This window comes from Mauremys reevesii, linkage group 3 (genome assembly GCF_016161935.1).
Source record: "Mauremys reevesii isolate NIE-2019 linkage group 3, ASM1616193v1, whole genome shotgun sequence".
In the NCBI taxonomy this organism is placed as follows: domain Eukaryota; kingdom Metazoa; phylum Chordata; order Testudines; family Geoemydidae; genus Mauremys; species Mauremys reevesii.
Genome location: NC_052625.1, coordinates 152,224,730 through 152,246,645, shown reverse-complemented (window position 1 = coordinate 152,246,645; position 21,916 = coordinate 152,224,730). Strand labels below are relative to the sequence as shown.

General features: G+C 41.5%; 1 protein-coding gene across 2 annotated transcripts in view; it reads left to right on the top strand.

Annotated features, from left to right (window-relative positions):
* CD109 (CD109 molecule) overlaps window positions 1-21,916 on the top strand; it is a 119,892-nt gene that overhangs the window by 20,081 nt on the left and 77,895 nt on the right. The gene's annotated exons all lie outside the window — the stretch shown is intronic.

The following is a 21,916-nucleotide window of genomic DNA, read 5'->3' as shown; positions in this document are numbered from 1 at the left end:
AAGGGATGATGATGTGGCACAACCACTAGCATGGTAATGGCTGTTATACAGCACTCATATATAGGGCTTTCCAGTAGCTCTGTGACCAGCATCACCATCTCCACACCCACTCTTGGTGAACACACAATACCCACTGCAATGACTACACTTCTCACACTGGGTTGACATCAACCACACTGTATATTTCAGGTCCAATGTGTTCACAGCCTTGGGCATTTTGACTCAGCTGCTGCAGTTGAGCTGTTTGATTCTAGTAAACTGGCCATTGGCCCATGCAGATGAGGTGAGAATGGATCCCATCACTGTCCGGTGTGATGTCCTTCATGGCTCTGTCGAATGAGAGAGAAAATAGCAGAATTCTGAAGCCAACTCTGTTTCTAACCTGTTGTTCACCCTCTGAGACTGGAGTAGTTACTGCTAATCCCTACTGCTTTTGCTACACCCTCATTTGTTCTGGTCATGAATGTGGAACCACAACTTCTTTTCTCCCTAACCCTCCTCCCTTTTTATCTGACTCATGAAGATATCCCCTAGGCAGCACACACAGGCTGTGCAGCTGGTTCTGCAACCATGTGCTAAATGTAGAGTTGCTTTTACTGTCTATTGAGAAACACACTGCTTGGAAGCAGAGTACATTTGCACTGCCTCAGGAGATGCATAGGGATTTTGCCAGCATGTCTCAATATTGCAATGGAAAAATCTGTGGCTTCTTGAGATTAATTTCACCGGGTATTTCCCCTGGAGGTACAGGATTAGTGGTTGGTCAAAACAGGCAGGAGACACATCCCTCCACTTACATCCTGAAGTATTAGGAGCTATAGAAATACCTAGACAGCTAGCAAGTCATCAGAAAACCCAGGGAACTCCAAACATACATGGGTGTCCTTGCTGCCTTTGTGAGACTCCTAGAACCACATCCAGCATTTGGCAGCATGGATGACTTCCATGCTCTACTGCCATTGGTTCCTTACTTGTGGAGGCATCCATGTGACCTATTCAGTTAGGGTTAAAGTGTGCATATCAGAAAATGGTGCTGATTCAGCCATGATGCATTCCATTTTAGATTAAGCATTTGCATGGGGAAATGTGGTATATGATGGCTATCCCTAAGTGCTTCCTCCCATTTCCCGTTTGGTACAGATATACTGTGAATATGTCACGCTGTTGTGTGACAGGTGCTTATTTCCTGTGGGCAGGAAGTTGATTAGACTTTGTTGACCTGTGTAAGGGATTCCCAGTATTTTTTTAAACCATCTCTAGATTATTATATGGCATCTCCCCTGTAGTATCTGAGTGCCTCCCAAATAATTAAACAAGACCGATACAAAAGAAAACACTCTTGTTTCACCACCTTTAAGAGGAACTTGAATAAATATTTGGATGCTTTGTTTTTTTAAGTGAGTGAGTTTAAGGAGTGAGTTGACTTGTCTATACTGGAAATATACCCATTACAGCCAAAAGTGGCCAGCCACCTGTGTAGCTGCACCAGAGCAAATCATGTACAGGCTAAGCCACAATTTATACTAGTGCATTTTATTCCAGTTTCAAGCAGGGGTAACTGCATTAGTAAAAAGAACAGCAAATAGCAGCTTTCCCTGTCTATGCTAAGGATTCACACTAGTGTAGCTAAACTGATGGCTGGTCACCAGTGCCTGAAATCTTTGGAGATAAGGCCTGAGTGCAAGTTTGCACGTGTTTGTCTAGTCATTGAGGGAAAGGTGAATCAAGGAAGTGAGTTTTGCACCCAGGTTTGAAAGTGATGAGAGCTGTAGTGATTCCTGTCTCTTGCAGGAGTGAGTTCTACGTCTGGTGTCAAGAAACTACTGTTTCCGGTGCCTGTAGGCCATTCTCTGTAAATTGATAGTTTCGTTATTTCAGTGAGACGTGGATATAGAGGAAAGTAATGCACAGGGAGGGCCAATCATGCAGCAACCTGCATGGAACTTGGAGGGAGGAGCACAGGTGGCAGGAGGGAAGAGTTTGAAAGAAGAGACACTAGGCAGCCAGGGAAAGAATTCTCTGTAGTAATTCAGCTCCCTCTCCATCTAGTGTCCCATCCCTGGCCACTGAGGATGTTTGCTACTAGCAGTCAAAGATTGGTCATATGCCATTATAGGCATCTCATCGTACCATCCCCTCCATAAACTTATCTGTTGCGTCTCATGCGGGCCGGATAAAGCACAACAACCAATATGATTGCAAGCAGAATCATTTATTGTGTACAATGCATCATATTATATAGGCTTCTCCATGTTAGCAAACGTCAGACACACCAACATCACATTGCTGCTGATTGGTTCTTTGTCCGATACACACGCTTTTCACATGCATGGCCCTTTGCTCACTGGTTCCCCATTTCCCATGCAATCCATCTAATTATGGTCTTGTTTATCACCTTGAAACCGATCCCAGCCAGGCCATCTGGCGCCTGCCTCCTCCTGGCTAGCTCCCTACTTTCTCACAACAACTTTATCTAACCCCTCTGTCCTTGTGGCCTGCTGCTGTAACTTTCCACCAAGGCAGCATAGGGATGATATATCCCCACACTTATCAAGCTCAGTCTTGAAACCAGTTAGGCTTTTTGCCCGCACTGCTCCCCTTGGAAAGATATTCCAGAACTTCACTCCTCTGATGGTCAGAAACCTTTGTCTACTTTCAAGCCTAAACTTGTTGGTGGCTTTATATCCATTTGTTCTTGTTTCCACGTTGGTGTTTAAATTAAATAAATGTTCTCCCTCCCTGGTATTTATCCCTCTGATGTATTTATAGAGAGCAATCATATCTCCCCTCAGCCTTCTCTTGGTTAGGCTTAACAAGCAAAGATCTTTGAGATTTTCCATTTCTCTGATCATCCTTGTAGCCCTTCTCTGTACTTGTTCCAGTTTGAATTAATCTTTCTTAAACATGGGAGGCCAGAATTGCACACAGTATTCCAGATGAGGTCTCACCAGTGCCTTGTATAATGTTATTAATACTTCCCTGTCCCTACTAGAAATATTTTGCCTCATGCATCCTAGGAATGCATTAGCCCTTTTTTACGGCTGCATCACATTAGCAGTTCAGAGTCATCCTGTGATCAACCAATACATCCAGGTCTTTCTCCTTCTCTGTCATTTCCAACTGATAAGTTCCCATCTTATAGCAAAAATTCTTCTTGTTAGTCTCTAAGTGCATGACCTTGCACTTTGCACTGTTAAATTTAATCCAATTTCTGTTACTCCAGTTTTCAAGGTCATCCAGATCTTCTTGTATGATATTTCAGTCCTCCTCTGTATTGGCAATACCTCCCAACTTTGTGTCATTCACAAATTTTATTAGCACACTTTTGTGCCAAGGTCATGAATTAAAATGTTAAATAAGATTGGTCCGAAGACCAATTCCTGAGGAACTCCACTTGTAACCTCCCTCCAGCCTGATAGTTTACCTTTCAATGTGACCTACTGTAGTATCCCCCTTAACCAGTTCCTTATCCACCTTTCATTTCTCATATTATTCCCCAGCTTCTCCATTTTAACTAATAATTTCCTATGTGGATCTGTATTGAATGCCTTACTGAAATATAGGTAGATTAGATCTACTGCATTTCCTTTGTCTAAAAAAATCAATTATCTTCTCACAGAAAGAGATCAGGTTGGTCTGGCATGATCTAACTTTTGTAAAACCATGTTGTATTTATCCCAGTTATTGTTTACCTCTAAATCCTTAACTACTTTCTCTTTCAAAATTTTGTTCCAATATTCTGTATACAATTGAGGTCAAACTAACAGGCCTGTAGTTTCCAAGATCAGTTCTTTTCCCTTTCTTAAAAAATAGGCACTATATTAGCAATTCTCAAGTCATAGGGTACGACCCCTGAGTTTATGGATTCCTTAAAAATCCTTGGTATTGGGCTTGCAATTTCATGTGCCAGTTCCTTTAATATTCTTGGATGGAGATTATCTGCCTCTCCCCTCCCCTCCTCTCCCCCAGTTTCGTCCCATTAAGCTATTTGAGTTTGACTTCCACTTCGGATGTGGTAATTTCTACTTTGATATCCTCATTTCCATTAGCCACTCTGCTTGTACCCCCAAACTCCTCATTACACTTATTAAAAACTGAGGCAAAGTATTCATGTCGGCATTTGGGCCATTCCTTGATGATTTTTAATCTCAACCCCATCCTCAGTGCTTAGCGGTCCCACTTCTTTCCTTGTTTTCTTTTTATTTACATGGCTATCAAAACTTTTACTATTGGTTTTAATTTCCTTTGCAAGGTCCAATTTTGGTTGACTTTTGGAAATTCTTACCTTTTTCCTACACTTTCTGACTTCCAGGAGGCAGCTTTCCTTTGCTGATCCTTCCTGTCTTCCATTCCTTGTAGGCTTTCTGCTTTCTCTTAATAACCCGTTGGAGAGGCTTGCTCATCCAGTTTGTTCTCCAACTCTTCCCTACAATTTTTTTCCTCTTGTTTGAGATGCAGGCTTCAGATAGCTTCTGCAACTTTGACTTAAAGTAATTCCAAGCCTCCTTCACATTCAGATCCTTGAGTTCTTCAGTCCACTCCATTTCCCTGACTAATCCCCTTAATTTTTTAAAGTTTGCTCTTTTGAAATCAAGGCCCTAGTTGCAGACCTTTGTTACTTTATCCTTCCATTTAGTTTAAATGAATTAGCTCATGATCACTCAAACCAAGGCTGTCCTCTACAACCAGTTCTTCTATGAGGTTCTCGCTACTTATCAATACTAAATCTAAAATAGCATCACCTCTTGTTGGTTGGTGACTACTGTATTTGGTGAAGAAATCTGTCAGCTATCACATCCAGGAATATCTGGGCGCTGCCATTATTAGTAGCACCTGTCCTCCAATCTATACCTTTTGAAATTAAAGTCTCCCATAATCACACAATTCCTAGTAGAATTTATTTAATTAAAAATATTAAAGATATGGTCTCCATATTAAAAGTCTTTATCCATATCCATATCCTTGCAGAGCCTCTGGGGCTTGGGTCCACAGTGTTAATTCTTCCATGACTTAACCTCAGTGGCAGAAAACACAATACTATAGTTATGTTGTATAAGCCTGGTACAATTTCAGTTACTATATATGATAAGAATTTTAACATACTTTAAATAAAACTACAAAATCAACATATCAAAAATAATTTTCTAGGTTTTCTTTCACAATGGAAAATTAATTTCCTTTTTGTAACTATTTTAGCCCCTGCTCTTTGTTTGCGCTGTGGAATCTTTATAGGGGATGTGTCATAGCAACTGATGAGGATTCGTTCAACGAGGTAACAATAACAGTAATATAGGTTTTGTGGAAATACAAAAACCAGGAGAACTTTGCAGAACAAATTTTCTTGGTTTCTCTGGTATTAAGCTGCTTTGAAACATGCTGTTCAGGAAAAAGGGTTTTCATCTATTACGCTGAAGAAAAAACTTGTAAATATGTCCTGAATAAGAATATGTAAACACAGCTGCCAAAAGAAAGAAATGAAGTAATTTCAATCATTTCAACCTGCAGGCATCCTATGTTTAACTTTCCCTAACAGGATAAAGAAAAGATGAGGACAGCTGTTAGGGAAAGTTGAGTTGAGAGACTATTTTTAGCAACACCTTCCAAATTAACATGAATATAAGGTCAACTCTTTGCTGGTATATAGATTAGCTATTCACTTCAACGGTGGTACACTGATTCATACTAGCTGAAGTTCGGTTCCATTGGGCCAAATCACAAAGTCTTTAATGAGGGTGCCATGCCCCCCTTTAGGCGAGACAAAATAGTTACAGGAATGTTCTATATCTGTGTATATGTAAATAGGTAACTAATAAGGCAGAGGCAACATGTTGGGGGTGGGGGGGCACATGAGGTCACCAGTTTCCGCAGACTCTGCCCCATAGGGCAGTGGGGGTGGGCAAGTACTCGGGTTGCCTCTTGCTGGGATGCCCAGCAGTGAGATGGCGGCTCTCACCATGTGTCCGTGCAGTGCAGGGAGGGAAAAAGCAGCAGGGTGCCTGGCTGTGGGCAGAGTTCCCCCATAGCTACATGAGGCTGCTTCTCCTTCCCTGCTGCTGGAGTGCCAGCACTTCCCGCTGCCTACTTTACAGACTGCCCTGGGCTGAATGCCCTGTGCCTTTTCCCAAGGCAGAGGCCACTCTCCCACTCCTACAGTGGGGGCTCTGCTCAGGGCCTCGCACTGCATCGGGCTTGCCCTATCTTCCATTTAGCAACAGCTTCTAAGGTGATTTGGGATGGAAGTGGTGCTCTCTCCTGGAGCCCCACTGGATTGGGCTCATCCAAGCCATCTGGTGTCACCTGCCCCAGCTTCCTGGTGTCGCTCACTCACCTGAACACTCCTCCTGCGCGCCCGACAGCTGGAAAACCTCTGTTCTAGATCCAGAGCCAACGCATAGGATAGTCACACGCCCCCCCCACTATCAGGAGTTACGCGTTGCCTCTGTATAAGGTGCCATTTAGAGGTGAGCAAAAATGGGAATTTCCATCTCATGGGAAATGTTGATATTTCAACATTTGTGTTCATCACAAATTGGGATGAAAAGTTAAAATATTAAAATTTTTCATGGGACAAAAAATTAAAAAAAAATTGCATTCAGAAATGATGAAATGTTTTCTTTCAGCATTTTCAGTCAAAACAAAATAGTTTGATTTTCCCAAATAAAAATGTTTTGCTTCCATTTGTTAACTGACCTAAAATGCTTTGTTTCAAGTCAGTTCAACACTAAACTCTAGTGTCCTATTGTGGTGCATTGCCTCATGAGAGCTGTAGTTTGGGTTGCCTGATGCCCCTTTTTTCCCTATTGACCAGGCACCCACCAGGCCATGCAGCACACCACTCAGTCAGAGAAAAGACTGATGTATCCTGGGAGAGGTAGTCTGGCCTGGGAGCCAGGCACATAGGAGATAATGGAGTCCTGAACTACAACTCCCATGAAGCAATGTGACACCAGAGGGAAATGGAGTTTAATGCTGAGCTGAGCTGAAATGAAACATGGAAAATTTTGATTTAGCAGAAACTGCATTTTCTGTTAGAAAATCATTCTGACAGAAAATTCCCAACCAGCTCTAGTGCCAGTAGTTGGGGCTCAAGAATAGGTAACATAGGCTCCTGGGGGTTCTGTAGGACCATGTAACAGGTTGCACCTCTGCTCCTGTCTTCTTGCCCCATGGAAACTGTGCAGATTCCCTTAGTTTTACATTCACAATACCATTTATTTTGGCCCTCCATCAGGACCTGAGGGGAACAGAGATCTTCCTTCCGTGAGGCCTCTGTGTGACTGAGCTTAGCTAGCCCTGTTCCCCCCGCTCTTCCTCTTGGCACTTCTTGTGCCTCTTTGTCAGTTTTGGGCTGATGGGCTAATTTGCTCGTTATCCTATCCAGCCCACCAGGCTGATTATGTAATTACTTCTTTCATCTTTCTCTGGGGATGTCATAAATAAACAGATCAGGGTTAAGGTCTCTTTTACCTGGAAAGGGTTAACAAGCTCAGTAACCTGATGAACACCTAATCAAGGGACAGGATAATTTCAAATCCCTGTGGAGGGAAGGCTTTGTCTGTGTTCTTTGTTTGAGTTGTGTGCTCTCTTTGGATCTAAGAGAGGCCAGACATGTCTCCAAGTTCTCCTGGAGTATTTCCTACTATCCAGTATAGTGAGTATTAGAAAGGTGAATTAGTCTTATAATTTGATTTCTATATTTGCAATTGTGTGTTTGCTGGAAGAATTCTTTATTTCTGTTGCTGTTACTGATTATTCTGAGGAGGAGGGAGGGGGAAGTCTCTCCAGTTTTTATAAGTTAGACCCTGTATTTTTGCATCCTGGTAATACAGAGAGAGTGTACTTTTTTTTCTTTCTTTAATAAAATCTTTTCTTTTTAGAACTTGATTGATTTCTTCCCTTGTTTGGATTTTCAGGGGAAGGGGAGGGGGAAAAGTAAATCCCTCTTTGTTTGATTCAAGGAGTTTGAATCAAGGTATTTTTCCCAAGGACTAGGGGAAAGGGAGTGGGGGATAGGGAATCCCTCTTTGTTTGATTCAAGGAGTTTGAATCCAGGTATCTCTCCTAAGTACTAGGAGAGGGGAGGAGGGAAATGGATTATTTCCCTTTGTGTTGAGATTCAAGGTGTTTGGATCTGTGTTCCCCAGGGGAAGTTTTTGGGGGAACAGGGAGTGTGTCAGACACTTAAAACTTGACTGGTGGCAGCGAGAACCAGATCTAAACTAGGATTTTAGTTTAGTGGAGTCCATGCAGGTCCCCATCTTGTGAACGCTAAAGTTCAAAGTGGGGAATAAACCTATGACAGGGGAACTAGTTGGCATCTAAGTAATCAGAGTGCGGAGCTCACCCGTTCACTCTCTGCATTTGTCACAGACCAATGAAACCTGTTGAAGTGCACTAAAAATGACTTTCCATCAGCTCTAACAGAAACTCCATGAGGTTCCCCCTAATTCTCCTCCTAAGAACAAGAAGGTTGCCCACCCCATTCTGCCCTACAGACATGGTAGGGTGTTAAAAGCTGCCAGCAGTAAAGGACAGCTGCGTGGAGACCCCTTTGTTCCATATTGCCACCCCTCCACCTTGCCCCCAACCTTCCTGCCATCTTGTATCAGCTGGTGTGGGAACATGCTGCCAGGGGCTCTCCTGAATGCTGATGCCTCAGAACTCATGGAAGAGAGGGGGATCTTGTACTGCTTTCTGAAGACAATGGGCCTCATTTGTACGTTGTGTACATCAGCACGGTAGCATTTTATATAACTTTTGTATAGGTGTAAGTGACTGCACAAGGTGCAAGGCACTGGAGAATCAGGCCCACTACCTATGGTAATGTGCACTGTTTTGCCTTAGAGGTTTGGGTATCTGTGAGTTTTGGTTCCACCCTGTTTACAGCACAAGGTCCTCAGTTTTTAGTCATTATTACTTTTACAGAACTTTCCTTGGCTTCAATATGAGATTTGATTGAGTAAGAGATTTAAGATTTGGCCACTGAAAATGCTGATATCTCTAGTCATATTCCATAGTTGCATAAAGGGCCAGGTCTTCAACCGGTATAAACTGGCATAGCTTTATTGGAAATATGCTGATTTACACCTGCTGAGAATCTGGCCCAAAATGTTCAAGCCCCTGAAGAAATCACACTAATCTTTTAAAGCCAGAAATAAAGCCATCATATGTGTCTACAGCAAAATTCTATTGCAGTTTCATACCAGAGCAGTGGCTGTGGGATTGTTGTTAACTCCGTCTGCAGAATGTTGTTACTTAATTAAATAAAATTTTGTCCACAAGCAAAGCTCCGAAAAAATGTGTAATACATGTTTTAGCAACATACTAGCATACAGAAGAACTTTTGAATCATAATCTCAGTTGAGAAAGTCGTTAGCTCATTCTGGATGAAATTTGGCTGGAGTTTGAAGGGATTACTATTAGAGCAGTGAGAATGTGGGAAAACCTTCCTGGCAAGGCAGCTCACATTAACACTTAAAAGAGTAAAGTCTCAAATTTGGCTGTGTTAAGTTCCTAACAAGATCATTATGCAGTGATCAGAATCTAAATGTGACCTAATGCTGTAGATGGTTTATTTATGGTTTCGATTCGGAAAAATTTGAAGTTAACATTTTCAGTTGTATTCCTTATGGTAGGAGGGAACATTGGATAGTAGGGTAATGGTCCTGGTAATAAGAACTCCTAAGCAATGGGTACATTAGAGAACTTCTACAAAAATTATTCACACTTGCTAACACCAGTTCAGCTGCAACATTGTTAGCAATGCTTCTGATCATTGTGTGGATGGATTGCCAGGGTCAAATCAGTTAAACCTGCTTAATGAGGCTAATCAACATAGTGCTGAAAATAGGTGCTGGAGCCGGGGAGCCATCTGCAGTAGGGCTCTCAAACTGCCAACATCAGTGCAGATGAAATGGTATTGGTAACAGTAAGGACTCGTTGTTTAAATTCCTTAGTGTGGACAAGGTTCCACTGTAGTTTCTGCTCCTGACTTGATGTGACACTGATTTGATGTGACCCTCAGTGAATCACTTACCACCTTGTATTTCAGGTAAAACATATGTAAAGTGGGTGTATAATGAGGCTTAATTAATTAATGTTTATAAAGGCGTTTGAGATTCTTGTAAAAGGTGCTACATACATAGCAGTTATTATCATAACGGATGTATTTGGGCATGTGACGGAGAAGCACTGTCCTTGCTGACTCCGGGCAGTGCTATGCTACCTGTCAACTTACAAGGAGTCACTCACATACAGAGACAGGAATGAGTCACAAGGATGGAGACAGAAGACACAGCTAGGCTACATTACAGCCGTTTACTTTATAAATTATTTCTTGGTGTTAGTTAAATACATGTATTATTCTAAAACCTGCCTCAGTTATCACTCAAACCAGGTTCCATGGCTAATGTCAGGAATAGATCAACAGAAAGGCAAGGTGGGTGAGGTAATATCTTTTATTGGACTAACTCCTGTTGGTGGGAGAGAGAGAGAGAGAGAGAAAGAGAGGAATATATCAATGAATCAGAAGAGAGGCTGCCCACTCACATGTCAAGTACTTTGAAGGACTCCCTGAAGTTCCTCCCATATATGGCAACCAAGGAGAATGGCAGGCTTCCAGCTGTAGTGAGGTGGGCCAGAATGCTAAAACACTGTGCTCAGCAGTTGCCAAAGAGAAGAAAAATATTTATTTGCTTATTGCCTGGAACTCCTGAAGCCTCTGTGGCTGTGAAAACTGGGAGGCCAGGGGAACGTCTGTGTGTCAGCAACTGCATAAACTACTTTTCAGCTGATGAGAACTCTGGAGACATTAAGAAAAAAAGGTTGTCACTCTAAAGGTAGAACAAACACAACACTGAGAGAACTTCTAAGTTGCTTGAGGCCAAATTCTACCCACAGATGCATATAAGCAGCTGCCATTAAAACCTGGATGCTTTTGAAGACTTGGCTTTTGGAATGTGTTTCTCTGCAAGAAAGCCTGTGGTTATGAGTCATGTGGCTGAACTCATGTTTAAATTCTAACGGGTGGCATATATTAGGTGGGGTTTTTTCGCTGCCCATCCCAGATCAGCTGAGTTATTCTGGTTTTACCTTGTGAAGACTTCTTTTTATTTAAAAAAAAAGAATCAGGAGAATTCACACTGTATCTTTTTAAAATATATATATATATTTATTGGACTTGGGTGAATGTTTGTTTTTTTCATTTTGTCCAGGAGCTCAATAAGGAGAAAATTTAATTTTTGAAATATAAGGAAGCACAATACTTAAGTACTTACTTCTGGCAAAACTCCCATTGATATCAGAAGCATATTTGCCTGAGTAAGGACTTCAGGACCTGAATTTATGTTTCAGAAGGGAGAAGAAACAAATACAATTCAGTCAAATTAAGTTTTTTCCCTTCTCATGGTCACCACCGCTAATAAAGGTTCTTCAGGCCAAATTAAGCCATTAGCTATGTCCATGCAACAACATTGTTCTAAAATTATGCTTTTGTGATACTGCTTCAAACTCATTGTCTTTAATAAGTTTACACAGGTGTAACTGTATAGAATTTAGTGAACAATTCTGTTGATGTACACGAAAATGTTATCCATTTCTCTCTCTCTCTCTAATGGATATAAATTGTGCATTGCTAATAGGAAAAAAGTACTAAAAACTTTTGTCACTAAAATCAGCCCATATGACTCAATACACACAGGATGCAGATGTTATGAAGGAGGTACCAGTTTTATAAAGTTGTGTTTTCAGTGTTCATAACAAAGAACAAGCAGATGACCAATGAAATTGATATTCAACACATTTAAAACTGATAAAAGAAACAATATAGAACTCAATGCAACAATATATATTGAGCCCAAGAACCTAGCAGGATTTGTAAAATGACTGAATGCTTATATGGATCACAAGAACATTCATAGTCCCATTATTTAGGACAATATTTTAAAAATGAATGGATATAAACCTGCTTCAGAGCTCATGCCAACCACTAACTCACAGAGATTAGGAAGAAACTTTCCCTCTGGACAGGTTATTCTATAGTTGTCCACTACAGGGTTTCTCACATTTAAACTATACTGTGCCTTGAGTAGTTTTAGTTACATTAACTAACTTACATTTAGTTACATCAAAATCATTCTTTTGGCAGATTCATGGTCTGGTTTCCAAACAGTCCATCCAGATTATTAGGGTCCCTCAAACAAGGTCTTGACTTTAAATATATATAAGTACTAAAATATTGTATGACTTTATTTTCAAAACTGGACTTCCATCTAGTACATAAAGAGAATGCGCAAGGCTTTTGGTAATGTTGTAATGGGGGATGAGTTCAACCATGACCTTTGAAATTGGGCTTCCTCGATTGCTGGAATCAGACTTGTGAAAATCATGTAATTGGTCTTTTGAAAGAAGGGAGGAGAGAATATATATTAAATATATATTTCATAATTTTGATAACAAAGGGGAAATTATCTTTAATCTACTAACTTTTATGGCCCTTAAAGGCAAATTTATTTTGTTTGTTGGATCACGTTATAATACGCCTATCAGTGTTTCTAAAATAATATGCTTATGCGGCAGGGTGTCCTGCGTCAAGCTAGGGTGTCCCTGTCAGCCCGGTGTGGGGGTTGGTGCACCCCATCATGTAGGGGTCCCCCCGTTAAGCGGGTGATTTTGGCCAAGTGGGTCCTGGCCCCAGGCGGAGTCACATAGACAAATAGCCCATAGTCTTTGGGCAGGGAAAACAAACAAACAGTCTGGAGCCCTGGAGCCTCCTGGCTGGGGCAAAACGAACAACCAGTCTAGAGCCCTGCAGTCTCCTAGGTGGGGCAGGCAGCAACACGTGGGGAATTAGCCCCCTGGAGGGGCTAAGCAGTAAGCAGATTTCAGCCCCAGGACGGGCAAAGCAACCAACCAGTCTATGGCCCTGCAGCCTCCTGGCTGGAGCAGGCAGTTGCCCTGGGGGAATTAGCCCTCTGGGCAGGGCAAAATATCAATCATTCTACGGCCCCTGGGTGGGGCAAAACAAACAAACCGTCTATAGGCCTTACTACCCTCTGGGCTGGGACATAGAACAGGCAGCAGCTTCCTCAGCGGGCAGTGGCTTGGCTTCCCCGGCGGTATCCGCAGTCAGTGAGTCGCCTGGAGCGTAGTCCAGGTCTTCCGGCTCTACTGCCAGGAGCATCACAGGAACCGGCACAGTACGTCCTTCTTCCTCCATTGCCCTCCCACTCCCCGACTCAGCTGGGCAGCCTCCTTTTATCTGGCTTCTCCACCTGGAGCACGCGTAGCAGGGGAAAGGGGGCATGGCCTTCTGGGCCCACAATGATTGGTCTGTCCCCAGAGGCCCAGTGTGGGGTTGGTACACCCCATCACAGCCTATCATAAATAATCTCCCAACCATACTATAAAGTGGAATAGTCTTGCTTGCATACACATTACTAAACAGTGTTATAAACATATTACTGCATTATGTTTTAGACAACTGTGTATCGCAATTTAGTAACATGTTTCAGTCCCAGTTACAAGGCAAGACTAGACCCTCTTATAACACAGATGGGGACTATTGTTTTATAACCTAGTCCGTGAACAACTTAGATTTGAATGTGTAGACAGGTCCATAAGGGCCTGATCCTGTTCCCATTGAAATCTGTGAGAGATTTGTAACTAACTTAATTGAAGAAAAATCCAGAAGTAAGTAATGAAGGTGGATCAATAGTAGCACGAGTGTTCTTTGAATTCCCCACATATTCCCATTGTTTTCTAACTGATTTATGCTGGGAACCAGAAATGATCACTCTGTGGTCACATTGCAATTACCTGACCTCCTTCAATCAAATTAAGTAAAAGATTAGGTACTAAGCAGAATTTTGCACAGATTAGAATTTGGTTTTCAGTAGAAATTTCCTGTCAATAGTGGAAAATTTTATGGTTAAGATGATGGACTAGGACTCAGGCGTCAGTTCCTGGCTTTGCCACAGACTTTCTTTGTAATTTTAAGAGAGTCAAGCTGTAGCCCACGAAAGCTTATGCTGAAATAAATTTGTTAGTCTCTAAGGTGCCACAAGTACTCCTGTTCTTTTTGCGGATACAGACTAACACGGCTGCTACTCTGAAATCTGTGCCTCAGTTCCTCATCTGTAAAAATTCAAACAACACTTCCATACTTCACTGGGTGTTGTGAGGACAAAGTCACTCTTATTTTCAAGGCCCTCAGATATTATGTGATAGGGCCCACATGACAGATGGGTGCATAACAAAAAAGTAGAGAATATTTTTGATTATGGAATTTTTTCCCTTACTGTATAGATCACTCATTTATAATATGATTTTATTCCTTTCATAAGCAATGCTGATATGGGAATAGGATGATATCTCAATTTATTGCAGTAAGGTCAGTATCTTGATAAGGTAAATTTTTACTTTTTTAGACTAACCACTGCAACGTTGGATGAGATGAGGAAGGGGCCTTACATTTGAAAACATACAGAAATGTAGAAATCTAGAAAATGTAAAGACATTGTTTCCAGGGATAATTAGATTTTTTTTCTTAATAGAGGTTTAGCCTACTCTGATGTCTGAATAACAGGCATTGCTCCTGCTAAGAACAGTGTAGGAAGATGTAAGACTGTGTGTGCGCATAAGAACATAAGAACATAAGAAAGGCCGTACCGGGTCAGACCAAAGGTCCATCTAGCCCAGTATCTGTCTACCGACAGTGGCCAATGCCAGGTGCCCCTCAGGGAGTGAACCCAACAGGCAATGATCAAGCGATCTCTCTCCTGCCATCCATCTCCATCCTTTGACGAACAGAGGCTAGGGACACCATTCTTACCCATCCTGGCTAATAGCCATTTATGGACTTAGCCACCATGAATTTATCCAGTCCCCTTTTAAACATTGTTATAGTCCTAGCCTTCACAACCTCCTCAGGTAAGGAGTTCCACAAGTTGACTGTGCGCTGCGTGAAGAAGAACTTCCTTTTATTTGTTTTAAACCTGCTGCCTATTAATTTCATTTGGTGACCCCTAGTTCTTGTATTATGGGAATAAGTAAATAACTTTTCCTTATCCACTTTCTCAACATCACTCATGATTTTATATACCTCTATCATGTCCCCCCTTAGTCTCCTCTTTTCCAAACTGAAGAGTCCTTTCCTCATATGGGACCCTCTCTAAACCCCTAATCATTTTAGTTGCTCTTTTCTGAACCTTTTCTAGTGCTAGAATATCTTTTTTGAGGTGAGGAGACCACATCTGTACACAGTATTCGAGATGTGGGCGTACCATGGATTTATATAAGGGCAATAATACATTCTCAGTCTTATTCTCTATCCCCTTTTTAATGATTCCTAACATCCTGTTTGCTTTTTTGACCGCCTCTGCACACTGCGTGGACATCTTCAGAGAACTATCCACGATAACTCCAAGATCTTTTTCCTGACTCGTTGTAGCTAAATTAGCCCCCATCATGTTGTATGTATAGTTGGGGTTATTTTTTCCAATGTGCATTACTTTACATTTATCCACATTAAATTTCATTTGCCATTTTGTTGCCCAATCACTTAGTTTTGTGAGATCTTTTTGAAGTTCTTCACAATCTGCTTTGGTCTTAACTATCTTGAGTAGTTTAGTATCATCTGCAAACTTTGCCACCTCACTGTTTACCCTTTTCTCCAGATCATTTATGAATAAATTGAATAGGATTGGTCCTAGGACTGACCCTTGGGGAACACCACTAGTTACCCCTCTCCATTCTGAGAATTTACCATTAATTCCTACCCTTTGTTCCCTGTCCTTTAACCAGTTCTCAATCCATGAAAGGATCTTTCCTTTTATCCCATGACAGCTTAATTTACGTAAGAGCCTTTGGTGAGGGACCTTGTCAAAGGCTTTCTGGAAATCTAAGTACACTATGTCCACGGATCCCCTTGTCCACATGTTTGTTGACCCCTTCAAAGAACTCTAATAGATTAGTAAGACACGATTTCCCTTTACAGAAACCATGTTGACTATTGCTCAACAGTTTATGTTTTTCTATGTGTCTGACAATTTTATTCTTTACTATTGTTTCAACTAATTTGCCCGGTACCGATGTTAGACTTACCGGTCTGTAATTGCCAGGATCACCCCTAGAGCCCTTTTTAAATATTGGCGTTACATTAGCTAACTTCCAGTCATTGGGTACCGAAGCCGATTTAAAGGACAGGTTACAAACCTTGGTTAATAGTTCCGCAACTTCACATTTGAGTTCTTTCAGAACTCTTGGGTGAATGCCATCTGGTCCCGGTGACTTGTTAATGTTGAGTTTATCAATTAATTCCAAAACCTCCTCTAGTGACACTTCAATCTGTGACAGTTCCTCAGATTTGTCACCTACAAAAGCCAGCTCAGGTTTGGGAATCTCCCTAACATCCTCAGCCGTGAAGACTGAAGCAAAGAATCCATTTAGTTTCTCTGCAATGACTTTATCGTCTTTAAGCGCTCCTTTTGTATTTTCATCGTCAAGGGGCCCCACTGGTTGTTTAGCAGGCTTCCTGCTTCTGATGTACTTAAAAAACATTTTGTTATTACCTTTGGAGTTTTTGGCTAGCCGTTCTTCAAACTCCTCTTTGGCTTTTCTTATTACACTCTTGCACTTAAGTTGGCAGTGTTTGTGCTCCTTTCTATTTGCCTCACTGGGATTTGACTTCCACTTTTTAAAGGAAGTCTTTTTATCTCTCACTGCTTCTTTTACATGGTTGTTAAGCCACGGTGGATCTCTTTTAGTTCTTTTACTGTTTTTCTTAATTTGGGGTATACATTGAAGTTGGGCCTCTATTATGGTGTCTTTAAAAAGGGCCCACGCAACTTGCAGGGATTTCACTTTAGTCACTGTACCTTTTAACTTTTGTCTAACTAACCCCCTCATTTTTGTATAGTTCCCCCTTTTGAAATTAAAGGCCACAGTGTACTCTCTTGACTCATATTTAGCTTGTGGACCACTATGATCCCCGGATCCCTTTCTGCAGTATTCCTTCCTAGGCAGTCATTTCCCATTTTGTATGTGTGCAACTGATTGTTCCTTCCTAAGTGGAGTACTTTGCATTTGTCCTTACTGAATTTCATCCTATTTACTTCTGGCCATTTCTCCAGTTTGTCCAGATCATTTTGAATTACAATCCTATCCTCCAAAGCACTTATAACCCCTCCCAGCTTGGTATCATCCACAAATTTTATAAGTGTACTCTTTATGCCATTATCTAAATCATTGATGAAGATATTGAACAGAACTGGACCCAGAACTGATCCCTGCGGGGCCTCACTCGTTATGCCCTTCCAGCATTACTGTGAACCACTGATAACTATTCTCTGGGAACTGTTTTCCAACCAGTTTTGCACCCACCTTATAGTAGCTCCATCTAGGTTGCATTTCCCTAGTCTGTTTATGAGAAGGTCATGCGAAACAGTATAAAAATTGTTATTAAAGTCAAAATATACCACATCTACCATTTCCCCCCTATCCACAAGGCTTGTTACCTTGTCAAAGAAAGCTATCAGGTTGGTTTGACATGATTTGTTCTTAACAAATCCATGCTGACTGTTACTTATCACCTTATTATCTTCTAGATGTTTGCAAGTTGTTTGCTTAATTATTTGCTCCATTAGCTTTACAGATACAGAAGTTAAGATGACTGGTCTGTAATTCTTGGGTTGTCCCTTATTTCCCTTTTTCTAGATTGGCACGATATTTGCCCCTTTCCAGTCTTCTGGAATCTCTCTCATCTTCCATGACTTTTCAAAGATAATCACTAATGGCTCAGATATCTCCTCAGTCAGCTCCTTGAGTATTCTATGATGCATTTTATCAGGCCCTGGTGACTTGAGAAATCTAACAGGTCTAAGTAATTTTTAACTTGTTCTTTTCCTATTTTAGCCTCCGATTCTAGCTCATTTTCATTGGCATTCACTATGTTAGACGTCCAATCACCACCAACCTTCTTGATGAAAACTGAAACAAAGAAGTCATTTAACACTTCTGCTGTTTCCACATTACAGTAACTAAGCCAATCACAAAATGTGTTATGCAGTGTATAGTTAATGCAATGAGATGTGTAAATGTATGTGAAAGGGAGAGGTTTGCTGTGTAACTTTGGATGTGTGGTATGCGCTACCCCCGGGTCTCCCCATGCTTTAGTCTAATCAACTCAGAGTAGCTTTGCTGTATGCCAAATAAAGGAAACTGAGTGATGAGACTGGAGTCAAACTGAGTTCTTGGGGAACTGAGTGGAAGAGTCTCAGGGAGACCCCAACACACACGTACTGGCTGGCAACATGAACACCAATAATTTTGGAAGCTCAGTGTTTCACTTCAGGTCATATTTGTTAAATGTTTCTTTTCTAGCATGCATGAAACATTCCAATACATTTCTTCATGCACTAGAAGTAAAAATAGATTCTCTGCTGAAACAGACGTGTGTGTGTGTGTGTGTGTGTGTATGAAAATGTCTTTTATTTTACCAGTGCACAAAAGCAGAATTTTAGAAGTTTAGTTCTCAACTAGCCACATCTGGCTGGTACATTTGGAACATCTCAGTACATCCAGTTTGAGGCTCTTCCCCGGAGGTCCTATTGGCAGCCGGTTGGCCCACTGGCCCTAGTTAAGCCATCAGCAGGAATGGGAAGCTGTCCAAGCAACGGGGATCCAACCTGCTCTCACTCCCCTGCCTTGACTTTCTGGCATCCTGACCTGGCTTGACTCCTGGTGTCTGACTTGTGGTACCGATCTCGTTTGATTCCTGCCTCTGACCCTGGTATACTGAGTGGCCTGACTTTGGTTACTGACTTGTGGTTCTGATCCCAAGTTTGTCTCCTGCTTCTGATGTCCCAGTGTCCTGACCCAGCTGACTCTCAACTCCTGTCTTGTGACTGAGGGCTCTGGCTCTGACCACTAGGCCTGGCTGCTCATGACCCAGCCATGACATAGTGTTGGTGTGCTGGTTTAAATTCTTATATGGCACCCTCGCCATGGCATCTAAGTTATCTAAAAGTATTGTATGAATACTGGATTTGACCATCACTAGAAGGCGATTGTCCACCAAATGACACTTGTCATTCAACAGTAGCTCATTTTCAGTGATATCAAAGGCAGATGAGAGATTACCTTGGACATTTGATTTTTGTCCGCCAGAAGGAAATGAGTAATAAGACCAGGGCAGACTTCATACCATACCTGGGCCTAAAACCTGACTGACAAGGATCCAGGAAATCTGAGGACTCCAGGTGATGCCAGAGTGGCTTTACCTCCTGCTTTTCTATAAATGTGTCAAATAAAGAGAAGACCACAGACAGGATAATAATCAGTTAAAACGCAACATCAAGAGATTGACCAGTAATTGCTATCCTTTAGATTGTAAACTTTTGGGGGGAGGGATTCCCTTATTTTTAGCACAATTTATGCATTATACAGTTCTAAATAAGTCATAGCAGTCCTGTTTGGTAACAGGGTGCATGTTTAATTATACCTGGAGGGATACATCCAGAAATAACTTAAGGGAAAAGTCAGTTGCAATTTCTGCCCCCTTACTGGTGAGGAAACATTGGTGCTGATTTCTGCTACATGCACCTTTTAATGCACAGGTGACTGAACTGGTCCTAAGTCATGTTATTTCATTAGAAAAAAGTAGATCTGGTGAGATCATTTTAAGCATAAGTTAATTGTTTCCTTACCTTAAATAACGTTCAGCTTTTGCAGCTATTTAGTCACTAGGGAGGGGCCTGGCTCCATGTGCCTTTGTGCATCTGTCAACTAAATTAGAGATCTAAATGATAAAACTAGCATTCATGAGAATTATGTGCATTTGGGACACTCCCTAGATGACTGTATGTAATAAACACATGAATGGACTAGAATGAAATACTGCATGTTCATCTTTGACAGATATAATTCTGCTCCAATGTAAGGAGGCCTTTGTCTGCAGCCATATTGTAAGGCCTAAAGCCTAAGGCCTTTGTTTGCAGCCAGATTAAAAGAGCAGCTGAGCAGCAGCCATTAGCTGAGAACCAGGAAGTCACATCCTCATGTTCCATCTAAATTCCATTAAAACAATGTAATATAAGGTTGTTAAGAAGGAGACCCCGTCCTAATAGCACTCACTATCACCAGATAAAGAAACAGATCTTAAGATGGTTAAAGAAAACTTAGTTTAATAGCATCCTGTCTGGCAAGAAATCACGTATAAATAGCTGTGGTTGTGAAATCCTCATTTCTTTATTGTTTTGTCATTATGGTCCCCGTTTCTCTATTGTTTGTTTATATGGTCTCTGGTTCTTTGATTGTTTCTGTCTATTACATAATTAATTTTGCTAAGTGTAAATTAATTAAGGTGGTGGGGTAGGATTGGCTAGAGAATTTTGTTTTAATATGTTAGCATTGGTTAGTAAAATTTTAGTATAATGATTGGTTAAAGTATAGCTAAGCAGGGCTTGAGTTTCACTGTATAAACTGGGTCCAAAAGAAAGTTCTTTGGGAAGCAACTCCAGGACACAGCTCCAAAGATCAGAGCCACCAGATCTCAACACTCTGCCAATGACAGCGTGCAGAAACTAGAGTCCTCCCAGGTGGACTTGATCCTGACTGGCCAGCAGTGGAAAATTCATCTGTTTTATTGGGAGTGGTGAGCATTGTATGTGTGGTGTGTGCATTCTCTTTTTGGTGATTGTTAATATATAGAGTTTATGTAGGATATTACTGTGTAAGGCTCTTTCACTGGTAAAAGACCCCGCAAACCCGCAGAGTGTAAGGTTACGCATGAGCCCACAGAAGGGTGAGGGTAGGTACCTAAATTGACAGGGGTACACCTGAGCCCTAGGGACGGGGTAAGGGTGGGAGGCCCTAGAGTGTGTGAGTAACAGAGAATTTTGTGTGGGTAACACCAGTTCTATTCACATCATATAAAGCAAAACTGTTCTCATTTTCCTCAGACTTGCCTGCGCCAAATAATTATGTTACAGGGAGTGCCACTGATGGACCTCAGTCCTTTCCATCATCTTCTGCATTTCCATGCAGTAACCAGACTACAAGATGATGATGATAATGTGGGAGAGAATAGTGAGCTCTGTTGTCATCAGATGAATTCAATAACCTCTGTGACTGCTTTAGGCCCAAACCAATGGCTGAATCAATGAGGGTGCAGAGAGGTATTCCTGCTGCACCCTCTTCCACAGAAATCCTGCCACTGCAAGACAGAGCAGGATTCCCCAGGATCCAGGCCAAGGTGATGCTCTTTAAGGGTCACTTTGCTGCTCTACTTAGCAGGATCATGGTGCATGCTTATTAGATGCGGATGTTGCTCTCTGATCTGCTGGCCATGGCCCCTTAGGTTGGTGTACCACTGAGTGCATTCCTGTATGCTAGAGAGGGATGCTACCTAACAGTTTGTGTGGGTGGGAATCTCGTCCTGCCTTTCCCTCCTTTTGTGTATTAGCCCTTAACTGGCATGCTTCTTTGCTTACTTTTTAGCAGACAAGATGTGTCAACTCCTCAGTTTGGGCAATTTGTTTTTTATTTGTTGGTTTCTCTGATTTGCTTTTTGTTAGAGAGACAAGGTGGGTGATATAATATCTTTTATTGAACCAACTTCTGTTGGTGGGAGAGACAAGCTTTCGAGCTTACAAGGAGCTCACTGTCTTATTAGTTTCGATGATCTATGGCCATTATTAGGACAGAGCTTTTTTAACTGTGCAAAATATGAGTAGTGAGTTAGTTTCACTATGGGATCAGTTGAATGAAATGCTTGGAGGTGATTCTTCTATCCAAGAGAGAGCTCACCAGTATAGAAAGCATTTAAAATACTTTTATAATGGAACTAATGAAGTGCACTACACATTTGGCACAACACTAAGAGTGAGATTTTGTGCCTCTTAGACCACCCTATGGCTGT